This window comes from Manacus candei, unplaced genomic scaffold, assembly GCF_025592945.1.
Source record: "Manacus candei isolate 608988 ecotype Guabito, Panama unplaced genomic scaffold, ASM2559294v1 h1tg000025l, whole genome shotgun sequence".
NCBI classification, from domain to species: domain Eukaryota; kingdom Metazoa; phylum Chordata; class Aves; order Passeriformes; family Pipridae; genus Manacus; species Manacus candei.
In genome coordinates this window covers 2812434-2825573 of record NW_026138073.1, presented here as the reverse complement: position 1 = coordinate 2825573, position 13140 = coordinate 2812434, and positions in this window count along the sequence as shown.

The window sequence follows — 13140 nt, the reverse complement described above, 5'->3', positions numbered from 1 at the left end:
GTTTCATAGCACCGAATGTAAGGTCATATATCTAAGAATAATGAATGGGAGCTGATACAGGCAGGATAGGAGATTTTATCCTGAGAAACAGAGCACAACAGGAGAATACTGAAGAGGTCTGGAGAGAATCTGGCTCTCTCTGTCACGAGGAGACTCCATGTGGGGATGCTGCTGTCCTGTTTTTCTGCCTACAGTTCATGAAGACACTTGGAAATTCAGAGGGAGTTCAGGGAAAATTCACCAGAATGATGAAAGATTTTGCAATCCAGCCTTGTAAAGCTGGAGTCTGCTTAAGGGACAGAGGGAAGGTGAAGGACTTCCCAGACTGGTCTCTACTGGTCTGTGCTGGGATCCTACTGGCAGAAATTACAGTGGCTGCAGGTTGGATGCAGAGAGCTCAGCTGTCAGTGGTGTGTGCAGGGCTCATTAGTTACTGACCTGATAAATTGGGAGTGGGGCAAACTTCCACCACTGGATTTCTTTGCCATAATCTCAATTTATCCAACCATTATTGGTGACCTTTGGACTGGTCCTCCCATCCTGGAGTGTGAGGTTGAGCCAAGGCAGGTCAGGAGGGTTTGGCTGTTGGCTTTGGTTGGGTGTGCAGGGTGAGCTGGGGGCTCAGAGGGGTCCCTGCAGGGCTCAGAGGGGTCCCTGCAGGGCTCAGAGGGGTCTCTGCAGGGCACAGCCCTCAGCAGGACCCCTGGGCTGGAGCAGCCACCCCACAGGAATGAGGATTGGACATCTGCAATAACATCTAAAACTGATCATCCACCCCTCAACTCACCCAAATGTGTCTCACCACTGAGCTCCCACATCAGCCCTTCCACTTTTTATATATTTTAAAGAGCCATCCAGGCTCCAGGGCTGGTTTTTGAAGGTGTGGTGTAAATCTAAATTGAAGGCTATTTTTAGCAGCTCTGCTGGAGGTCAGGATGTGCACAGGTGCCTCTCTGGACTCTGTAAAATCTAAAAATATTTCCCAGATATAGCATTTTTTTATTTTTTTTTTTTTTTTTAATTCTCTTCAGAAACTCATGAACTCACAGATTTTTGAAGCAAACATTGAAATCTTGTGCTCTTCTTTTCTAACTTCCTTTCATCTCTTAATTAATTGACAAAATTAGCAACAGTATCTGCCCTGGTTTTCCCCTTTAATTAGTTGTTGGATCTTCTGAATGAAAATACTGTTGTATTTTGGGGACTCAGTTAATGCATTGCCAATACAATTTGCACATTAATGTTGGGTTTGCAAATTGTTTATGTTGAAAAAGAAACTGCCAATGCCTTTAGGGGAAAAAAAATCATAAAAATCCTAGAGTCCAGGAGGAGCTGAGTATGGAAGGGCTTCTAGAGGCTGCAGAGCAGTTGGCTCTTCTTGGATGTTCCTCCCTTGATTTTCCACCAGGAGTTAAGGAGCTGTGGAAGTAAAACGGTGTGGTGGGAATAAAGATGCTTTTGACAAATTTCCCTGTTAAAAACATATATTTTTAGAGTATAGCTTGGCTTTGTATTTAAGTGAAGAGTTGCTTTTCAGGGTTTAAATGACAATTCTGTTTGGAATTTAAATCCATATCCTGTATTTTGGAAGATTAAACGCAAACAAAGTCCATCAAATCATTCCCTGGGGGAAAATTCCAGGTTGCAATTTTTTTAGTTCACTTTCCCACTCCATTTTACCATTCTCCCCCAGGTTAAGGTTTTTTTAACCTTTCATTTCATTCCTGGGCAGGGAAAATTTGATATTGATGTTTCTCACAAAAAATAGGCCAATATTTATTTCCTAGACCCAGTTAGGAGTGAAAAGCACTTTGTGAGGCTGAAATCCCTGGGTGCAGCAGAAGGGATCATTTGGAACACGATGCTCTGAAAGCAGGAATGGCTCCCAAAGGCTCTGACAACCCACTTGTCTCACACCTGCTGTGCTCAGGTTATATTTGCAGCCTCCAGAAAATATTTGTTCCCAGACAGTCACTTTCCCACTCTTTTCCTTCGACTCTTTTGTTCCCTATTCTTCAAAATTCCAGCTTCCCCCTCCTTAGGGAAGTGAACCTTTGAAGTTTCATCTCTTTATTCATAGTGAGATTATTAAAATATTTATTGGGCGCTTTCGTGAATCGAAAGTCTCTGAGGAGGGCTCCAGGAATCAGGTTGGATTTGGGAGCCTGATTTGGCTCCTCCTCCCAACTGGTAAATCAATTCCTGCTCATTTGAAGTTGATGAGCCTGATTATCAATATTCCACCAGCAACTAAATGGAATTCTATGGATTTGGGTGGAGCTGTGTCAGATTTCTAAGTTAATTTCTAATCAACAGAATCCACGTCAATGTCATATAACTGCAGGAAAAATATCACTTTGAATCAAAAACCATTACAACAGAACTTTTTTCTTTTTCTCAATACTCACCATCCTGCAAATCTTAATTTAATGGCTTTTATGTGCTTTATAGCTCTATAGTGTTAAAAATAAGAAAATAAGCATTCTTTTAATTATCTAACAGTTTGGGTTTTTAATGACTGTTTATTTGTTTTATCACTACTGACAGAAAGAAGTGTCCTTGTAACTGCAGTGTTGTCTGAGACCAGAAGTGTTAAAACTGTTGTTGTTTGTCAGAATTTAGTCAAAATTTTAGTCAGTTGGGGTCAGCATGGGCAAACATTTTGTTTTCTGATCATCTGACCCGTTGTCCTCAGCTTCAAAGCCCTAAAAAAAGACAAAATAAACTCATTCACTAGTTTAATGTCTGCAAATGTGATTTCCATAATGGAGCAAAATCCAGAATCAAGGAGAAGCTCATATCCTGTGTTTTGTGAAACATATGGAAGGCACTTTTTATAGGGTTTCTAATGAAGTCTTCATTATTGTAATATGTACATATTTTGAGTGCTGTCAGGTTGTCTTTCATTGGTGTTGCTGCTAAAATACATCAGTTGGAAAATGACTATAAATTATGGGGAGCTGTAATTTTGTTCAGGAATTCTGGTTCCTATTGAATCCCTTGGCAAGGAATTATCAAAAGCTTAATATGAAATATTGATTGTACAGCCTCTTTTTTTTTTTTTTTCTTGTTGGTTTTTGTGAGGTTTTTTTTAACATTATGTGGAACTACAGTCAAGAGATAAAATACAGATTTCTGTAAAGAATGTATTGACCACCAGTAAACGACTTTCCAAGGAATGTCAGCCTGTGTGGCCTGTGAAACTGTGACATTTTTGAGCTCTAAATGGAAGATGAAGAGATGGGAATGGAGGAGCTGTTGCTTTGAACACTACAGAAAATTCCAATTGGGATCTCTGTCCTACAACACCTGTTTGTGGCCAACAGAGCTGCAGGGAGGGGGATCGTGGGAAGGCAGCTTTAGTTTTTTGGTTTTCAGTCCAGTTCCTTGCCTGAGCTGTGTTCTCAAGCACCTCATGGCTGCTGTGGCCCAGATAAAATAATGACACTCCTGATTTTGGGGGGTGTTTGCCCTGTATGTCCAGAGAGGCTTTACATCCCAGGACACCAAGCTCCCAGTCCACACTCCCAGGAAAAGCAGGGCTGTTTTGTGGAGAGCCTGCCCAGGGAGGCTGAGGTGGCTGTGGTTTGTCTTTGCTGCTTGTTGGACTGATCCTGCTCTCTTGTCTCCTGGGACATGACACCCTGGAAGCTGTTTGAAACCCTTTGGAGTCACCCCAATCTTCTAAAAACACCCAGTGTAGAGAAAATCTTTTCCCAACAGTATCATTCTCGGGAAAACTCGTGTTTTTTTCCACGACACAGAGGTGGCACTACAAGGCTCAGCTGTCATCTCGCTGTGGATTTAGTACCCACAGATGTTTGCCAGGGAGGAACTGCCAGTTCCATGTTTCCAGCCTCTTGTTTCCAATAGTTAAGCTGAGGAAATATTATTGATTAGCTTTCAGGGTTAAAAAATAGGGATGTTTGCACAGATATGTTCAGCATCATTGTATATTGATTAAATGTGTGAAAGACAGATAAGATACAAGTGTGATGGGCACACCTGGTCTGCAGCAATGGCTTTCATTAACTTTATTATTAAAGTGGACATATTAACACTCAAGTCTCAGAGTCCTTCTGCCACCTGTGTGATCAGCACTGAATCTTAGATTTACCGATCTCTGATTCAAATTTTCCAGCACTTTGGTATAACATGTTTCCTGCTCTTCTGAGAGACAGCTCGCTCAGGGAAACAGCAGGGAAGGGATAAAAGCACTACCCTGAGCAATTTGGACTAAATGTGAGAAAAATATGTTTACTTCACATTGATAATTAGGTTTATTCTCACAATTGGTTTGAAAATGTGAAAACTGCTTCATTTCCTAGATAACCTGATTCATCTGCTATTTACAGAGTATTGCTCGAGATCCAAAAAAATAAATTTAAGCAGAGGGGATGTTGTCACTGGGAGAAAATGAGGATGTGCTCACCCTGGGGTTGGACTTGCTGTGTTGCACTGAGGTTGCCTGGGCCAGCTCCATTTATTGTAGACATCGTGTGGACTTTGATCAGTTATTGTGATGAATTAAGGGGCCAAGAAGATGAAGTGCTTTGATCATAATTGCATGTTCATGAGCCAAATTTCAAGGCAAGGATTTAATATCTTTAAGTGCAAGAGATAATAATAATAATGGCAAAAGTTACATTGTAAGGAGTAATTTCAGTTTCTAAAATAAGTCTCTAGAACAGTTCCTAAAATAATACTCAGCCAAGTAATTTGTGTAGCTCCATAAATATTCCCTGTGTTCCTTAAAGCATTTCTTTTTCTCCTCAAGTCTGCAAATTACCCTTTTATGAGATGCTGTACAAACTAACTACTATATCTATTCAGAGTATGATAATAACTCCTTGCCTTTGAATGAAATATTTGGCCCTTGAGAATCTGCCAGTGGCTTTCCTCACAAAATACCTGGAAATTGAATAAGATCTTAAGCTTTATTATGTACATATAATACTGGAACCTGTGGGATTATGTGTAGTAACCTTATTTACAGAACCCTAAGATGTGTTTGCAGAATATATTTTAGGCTGGGACAGCTCTGTAACACATATTTATAACCTCTTCTTCTTCTGTGACTTGATCTCAGAGAAATGCCAAAGGTTTTAACTCAGAAAAAGTACAATCTGTGCAACATTTTTGGAGTAGCACGAATAAAATCTGCACCTGCCACAATAAGAAGCCAGTTTCTAAATCCTTTTTGCTCAAAATGCAAGGAAATTATAAGGAAATGCAGCTTTTCTCTTATAAGAAAAGCTCATGGATGGTGTGTCCTTTGTGTTTTGGAATCAGAATAGGGCCACAAGTTTTCAGGTACCAGAGAAATAGCATTGTGACCTCATACTGATGAAAATGCTTTAATTTCTTCCAAAAGTGAAGAAACTACTCTGGAACTAGGACTTAACTCTTGAAAGCTCTGGTGAAGAAACTGCTCCCACAAATATTTGCAATTTCCTGACATGAAATTCGCTCCCTTTGGAAGAAAAAATCATACCCCTCCAAGGGAGAAAAGGGCCTGTATTTGGAAACTGTGAGTGAGTTTGAAACCCATATTTTTTGGGAGGCAACTGGGAAAATGTAGAAACATTCCTTCACTTGCCAGAAGTATCCACTTCATCTGCTCTGTGTGCACAAAATTCTTCTTGGCCTAAATGTGGACACGTGTTAGGGCTTTGCAAAGCAGTGTTGTGGTTTCAGTCATGGGGGCACTGATGCAAAAGGACTTTGTGGAAACTTCTCTAAAGTCAAAACACAGGACAAAACAACTTTTTATCTTAGTTGAAGGAAAAAAAGAGATTTACAAACACTTTTTTCCCCCCGATCCTCTTAGTGGTTCCTTCACAGATAACTAATTCCATTACATGTCTGTTTGAAACATGCAAGCATGATCACTTTGGTGGATTTAGTTATTCTATTTTTCTTTACTAAGCTGTTCTTTACAGGCCTTTTAAGGCACTGGAACTGAATCCATGTCCAATCAAACTGATCAGCGTTTTTGGGCATGACTTTTCCATCACAGCGTGATGTACAATCATTTAATGTAACTTTATACAACAGAGTTGTTTGGATGATTCCCTGAAGATTATCTGCAGGATCTTGAAGAGCACTTTGGATAGCTCAAAAGTCTCAGCACTATATATATATTTTTCATTACGTTCCTGCTGCTTTTGTAATGTTTCCAAAGTGTCAGTGTTTGGAACAGTAACAGAAGAGTTGCAGTTTCCTTCACTGAGACAGCAATGCTGTCTAAGGTGAAATTAAAATAGACTCAATTCATTGGTGGAATTAATTATTAAAATGTGCTCAGCAATCACTCACATCAACTCTCTGTGCTTACAGGGCTTTTTTTCCCCTTGTGCAAATACCACCAAAACAATGAGAGGTGGGACTGAGTTACCTTACACTGGTGGTGGCCATCCCTCCTATGCCTGTTGTATTATTTAAAATGTGGCTTTCATTAGTTATTCAGTGCAGAACATTTGTTGGGGACAAAGTGAGTCCTTATTTGTTTTCAGCAGCACATAAACCTGGGAATGTCAGTTTTGAAAAATATTTTCATTTTTGGTGTGCAATTTTCATTTGATTCTTGCCAGCTGTCAGATTCTGAGTTAGGCTCAACTAATTGGATTAGATTTTGTTCTTAGACCTGATTGGTTTTCAAGTACTCCTTCTGTGTGTGTGAATCTTGGGTTGCCCTGCACTGGGTAGTTTAGGAAGAACCCCATAGTGTCAGCAGGTTGTGCCTCCATGGCTCATGGAATCATGGAATGGTTTGTGCTGGAAGGGACCTTAGAGACCATCTCATTCCACCCCCTGCCATGGGCAGGGACACCTTCCACTAGCCCAGGCTGTTCCAAGCCCTGTCCAACCTGGCCTTGGACACTTCCAGGGATGGGGCAGCCACAGCTTCTCTGGGATCCTGTGCCAGGGCCTCCCCACCCTCTGAGTAAAGTTTTTCCTAATATCTAAACTAAACCAACCCTCTGGCAGTGTGAAGCCATTCCCCCATGTCCTGTCCCTCCATCCCTTGCAAACAGTCTCTCCCAATCTTTCCTGTAGCCCCTTCAGGCACTGGAAGGTCACAATGAGGTCACCCCAAAACTTCTTCAGGCTGAACAATCCCAGCTCTCCCAGCCTTTCCTCCCAGCAGAGCTGCTCCAGCCCTCTGATCATCCTGGGGCCTCCTCTGCACTCTCTCCAGCAGCTCCATGTCCCTCCTGTGCTGTTCCCCAGGGCTGGAGCAGCTCTGCAGGGGGGTCTCCCCTGAGGGGGCAGAGGGGCAGAATCCCCCCCTGCCCTGCTGAGGATCAGCCCAGGGTATGTTCTGGGCTCCTGGGGCACGAACATGAGCAGGGAAACCTCTCCAGAGTTTCCTGAGATTCAGCCTCATTAAGCATCACTGAAACGAATTGTGTCAGTGATTCCCAGAAATCCCACCTCCATCACTCAGTGGCTTCATTCAAAAGCACAGTTCTGTTTGTGAGCACAGTCTAAAATTGGGAAATCTGGGAGTGGATGTGAAGCGGGACATTTAGGAGGCTCTCTCCTGTGAAGAAATGAGTTTAAAGGTCTGAAGTTGTGGGGTGGTTTTTTTTTTTTCAGCAGAGATGATCTTTGAAATCTTTTCCATCAGTTCTCTCCACATTCCAATTTCAGTTTTATAACACCCCTCACTGTGCACGTCTTGGCAGGAAACTTGCCCATCTTGCAGAGCCTTGCATGAATAATTCATTGGAGTGTCATGCTGATTCTCAAAAGGTTGGAATATTTCTTTGGAGAAAGTGTTTAATAAGATTCTTCCAAACAACACAAACTGGAGCTTTGTATGAATTTTATGGGGTAGTAACTCTTAAAAGGTTTTGCACGATCAAGGATTTAATGAACTGAAACCCCAAACATATGGTCGTCCCTTCTACCTATTTGTTTCCTGGGTTGAAGGATGGAGATGAAGCTGCCTAATTGGGGTCAGAAACTTGAGTCTGGCAGATCTGAAAGCACAGACAGAAGTTTCAAGAAACAGGATACAACTCCTGTTTGGCTGCTTATATTTACATCTTCATTTGGGTGGTGTTAGATGACAAGGATGGAGAATAAAGCAGCTTTTCCACTTATTTTCCAAACCAACAGCAAATATCACATAGCTCCTGCAAAATACGGTCACTAAAGTCTCCCAACTGCACCATGTCCTAAAAATTTTGTTCAACCAGGTGTCATTTAACCCATCAGAGGCACTGAGGCGTTTGCAGTCTTGGAAGGAAGAGTGAGTTCCATGACAAATTATGGATATTTAGAAGTTCCTGAAGCTTTCTACAATCAAGGGTGTTTTGGCTTTGTTTGTTTTTCCTTTTGAAGACAACTTTTAAACAGGCTTTGGTGATCTAAGAGGTTGCTTTGAAATAGGAGGTCCCTTGAAATCTTTCAAAAGAACCCTTTGTATTGTTTTTTTTTTCCTATTTTCTAGGTTACTTTAGAATAATTTCAGTTTTTAATGGGCATTACTTCGCCAGAAAGCAAAGAGCAGAGCCCAAGTCAAGAACCAGCCAATGTAGTTAAAATACAAGATCACATCAATCTCACTGGGGTTTGCAGGAACATATTTCAGTGTGTTTTCAACAGCTATAAAACTGGCATAAAGTATTTAGTGTTGTTCTGAGGATGGGAAACCATTGGACTGTTGTTGAGAAGGAAAATAATTCACAAAGGAAATGTTCATGGTATGTAATTGGTGCTCATTATTGGGTAAATTAACTAGACAGTTATTATATTGTTGTCATTTCAAGCCTTTTCATCAGAAGAATTTGGCCTGAAATCTGAATTAGGGGAAGGCTCCCGTTGGTGCTGGAGTGGTGACACAATGCCTGAGGCAGCAGGTCTGACCCTGTCAGCAGTGAGCAGAGCTGAGGAGACAGTCAGGGCACTTGGGGACACCGACACTCACACTGTGACTTTACCCTCTGTGCTGTTTCAAAGCTGGAGTGAGTTACAAGATTTCTCTCAGCTCTCTCATTTAGGAAAGGATGAGGAGCCCTTTCCCCAAATATCCTTCCAGCAGTGCTGGAGCTGCTGCCCAGGGAGCTGCAGAGGCTCCATCCTTGGGGATTTTCAGGATTTAACTGAAAAAAAGTTTATTTAATCCAGCATGAAGAGCTTTACTTTGAGTGGTGGAACTGTGATCTCCTGTAGTCCCTTCCAACCATGATTTTTAGGAGTCTGTGAAATTTTAAAGGCAGGAGGCATTTAGGATTTCAGTGAGGCTTTGGACAACACCCAGTGGCATGGGAAGGATCTTGTCCCATGAAGTGGGGTTATAAAATATATCTCCTGGAATTTCAGAGCAGAGAACTCCAGGTGCACGTGTGTTCCTGGTCCCCCACCTCAAGGATCCAGCAGGTTTTTTATGGACCCACCCTTGTGTCTTGACAGACTTGAAGACTTGCATGTGCATTACTGCTGGAATGTATTCCTGGATATTGCTCTTTGCAGATCCTTCCAGGGAGCTCATTTAAGGATTACATTGGTGATTGGTGGTTTTCAGTGTTTGTGAAATCATTTTCATAATCAGGTTCTAAGAGAACTGAACTTAAACTAGCTGAGTTGTTTTTTTTTTTCTTAGTTGTCATTTAGTTGAAATTAATATTGTAATTGCTTTCTCTGGAGACTCTATAGCTTCATGCACTCTCATTTATGGAGAGAAATATGGATGATGGGTGACTAATGATGCTTAGTTAGGCATTCTTTTAAAAATAAATACTGAATCTGTCAATCCTCTTTCTGTCAGAGAGAGAAACAGCTCCTGTTTTCACACAGTCTCTTCCTTCAGGGGATTCTGTCTTGGGAAGCACTGTAATAGGGAGAAGTGGATGGGGTTTGACTTTTTTGGCAGTTTTTACCCTTTCCTTTGCAAATATCCTTCCACTTTTCTGATAACATTTATGGGGGCTGAGAGTGCATTGCTGCCAGACAAGGGAGAGAGAACGTCCTGTGATGACAGTGACCACAGCAAGTCAAGTCCATGTTCTCTAATTTTATAACTAAGGATAATAAAATCTGGACAAACAACATCTTTAGCCTGAGGAGCTCAGCTGAGCTGTCTTGAGTAGGATGTTGCTGTGTGGAATTAAATTAGCTGAATGTGTCCTCAGTGGTTTAGACAGAGTGGACTGGTATGTCCAGCTCTCCCTCTGTCTCCTTTGCCAGCCTCTTGCTGACAAGTCTATTTTTTTTTCCCCCCCATCAGTACTCTGGTGATTGATTAACTCAGTTCAGATTCCTCTGAGTGCAAGTTTCAAGAGGACACATTCTCATTTTACTCATAAACATACAATATTTTATTTCTTTGTATTAACTCCTCGCCCTTCAAAAGTTCATTTCTTACATTTTCTCTTCTTATGAACAGTCTTGTTTCCTGCTGCCTGGAATAGAAAGGGAAACACTTCACTTTTCAAGTTTTCTTAAGGGTCAACCTCCTCTCTTTTTAAAATTAGCTGTGGGCTACAAGGTGCAGGAGAGCAGAGGGTGGAGTATGGCAGCAGGAGCAATCAGCTTGGATCCAAACAGAAAAATTCATGACCTAAATGATGCATCTCCCTCCAGATGTCAGAGCAGTAAATAAATGTTTCATAAACTTTGCTTTCCAGGTCAGCTCCAAACCATGATTTTATGTCTGTGGTTTAACCCTTCCTGTCTGGATAAAGCAGCACGGTGGGATTGGACAGGGAGCAGGGAAGGTGTTTTGGGGAGCATTAGTGACACTGATGCCTCCAGCCAGGAAAAACAATGTGCAAGACTGATACCATAATCTTGAGGATGAGGATTAATGTCACTTTGGTTTTCTTTGTGGAAAAATCTGAGGAAATAATTTCCAGACCCCATGAGAATGTCAGAGCACGTTTAGCACCGTGGGGCAAGAGCAGAGACTACAGGAGCCAAATCAGCCCTCTGTGAGCACTGGTGCCCTCTGCACAGGAAAGCTTGTATTTTTACAGTGTGACAGAGGAAAGTAGATGGTGGATGACTGCATTGAGAAAGTGAGGGCACGAAGTCAAAATTCTCTTTGTAGGGTGAACACTTGCCTATCAACTCAACCCTCACAGCTTGTAGGAGCACTGGGGGCTTTATTACAGGTGAAGGAAAAGCCTGTTACTGCTGCTGCATCCTCAGGACCAGGGAAACTTTGATTACATGTGCTAATCCTCCTCTGCTGAGCAGAGATGCCTGGCACCAGGGCCCTGCTGATGCAAGATTCAGCTGCGTGCTCCAAATTGGCCCCTGCGATTTCCGTGGCGCAGGGAACTGTATCATGGCAACCTGTGTCTGCAAGCCCGGCCTGAGCAAGCTGTGCCTATTATTAGGAAGCCAAATGGGACTGCACACCACGCAGTTTTAAATAGAGCATGGAGATTGTCAGCAAAATTCTGTTAACAAGTGGCAGAATTTATGCGCTCGTGGGCCAGTCCTACATCGGAGATTTATGGAATTCTCCGTTCACGCTGTGCTGTTGCTGCTGCTTTACAATTAGAGGGAAGCTGGCATTAAAAACATCTGCTGCCCACGTTGGCCTGGAGTTGCCAAACTTCTCGCTCTCTCTGTGCCAAGTAGTACCTTGCCAGCAGCACCGTTGTGCTTAAATGTTAAATGTTAACTCCCGAAAGCGTCGCTCGCAGACGTCGGTGCCACTGAATCAGCACTAATGCTGACATTTCACTCAGGGAAGGGGAAGGACTGGGGAGGAAGGAGCTTAATTAGCATGGAAGCGCAGAAAAAATAGCATGTTCTACAAAAGAGCACGGTAAGAGGTTGTTTCCTGTGTTTTCCTGAGATTTCCCAACATCTGTTGTGGATCTGTTATTTGGGAACGGGTGGCTCGGCTCCAGGCTCTGGTCTTGCACTGAGGTTCCTCCTGCTGGGGACAAACCAGGGCACCCAGAGGGTGTCCCAGTTACTCCCAGAAGTACAGAATCTGTTCCCCTTGTCCATCCAGCTGTGTTGTGGTGAGCTGGCACTGCAGTGCTGGTGCTCTGCTGCTCCAGGTGGGTTGGAGGCTGTGCCACGTGATCTACAACCTCACACTTAGAGGATCTTTCCACATGTATTCCCTCTATTTAAAATGATTAGTGATAGATAAAGGTGTCAGCTTTTCATTGCCACTCCTCACTCTGATGGTCAGTGGTATTCTTCTGATTGCTTCCTGAGCAAAAGCAACACCCCACTGGGACATGCACGAGACATTCTCATGGCACAGAAATTAAAACAGCAGTGAAGTCCTAAGAATCCTGCCCAGGAGAGCTGAGCTGGGGAGTAGCAGTGCTCTTGAATAACATGAATTCAGACTCTCTCTATCTTCTAGCTGTGTTTTGGGATAGAATTATGAAATTGTTTACATTCAAAAAGCTTTCCCAAGGTCACTGAGTCCAACTGTTCCCCAGTACTGCCAATCCCACCAGTTTTTAAATCCCTCCAGGGATGGTGACTCCACCACTGCTCTGGGCAGCCTCTGCCAGGGCTTGACAACCATTCTGGTGAAGAAATTTTCTCTAATATCCAGCCTAAACCTCTCTTGGGACAACTTGAGGCTCTTTTCTCTTGTCCTGTTGCTTGTTACCTGAGAGAAAAGCCTGACCTCCACCTGGCTCCACCTTCCTGTCAGGGAGTTGTAGAGAGCTTGTAAACTGAAAGCCTAATCTAAAAAGAGGAAGGAATTAAATGTAAAGAGCACCAAGAGACTCCAGAAATGTACATTTCTTTCTCTTTCTTGGGGGGTAACATGTTCCTTCTTCCAGTCAGTGCCTAAACTCAGGCTGCTGTCAAATTTCCCAGCTCACTATTGAATTTTTCTCTTTTTATGAGTGTTCTGTTTTCTTGTAGTTATTTTTTAGGGCTTTTAAAAACCAATAGTCTTCATAGTTTTCTGTGGCTTTCTGCATTTGTGCCACTTAGTTGCAGGTAAAACCCTGCCTGTGTGAGCATCCCCAAGGACAGTCATATTTGTGGGTGAGACAATATTTCCCTTCCACCTGTATCTGCTGCAGGAAGTGACAGCTGGCAAATATCTCATGTTTTGCACTTTGCTTATTAACTAAACGCTGATATCAAGCTGATAATGTGTGTACATATTATAGATATGTAAGACAACGCTTGACA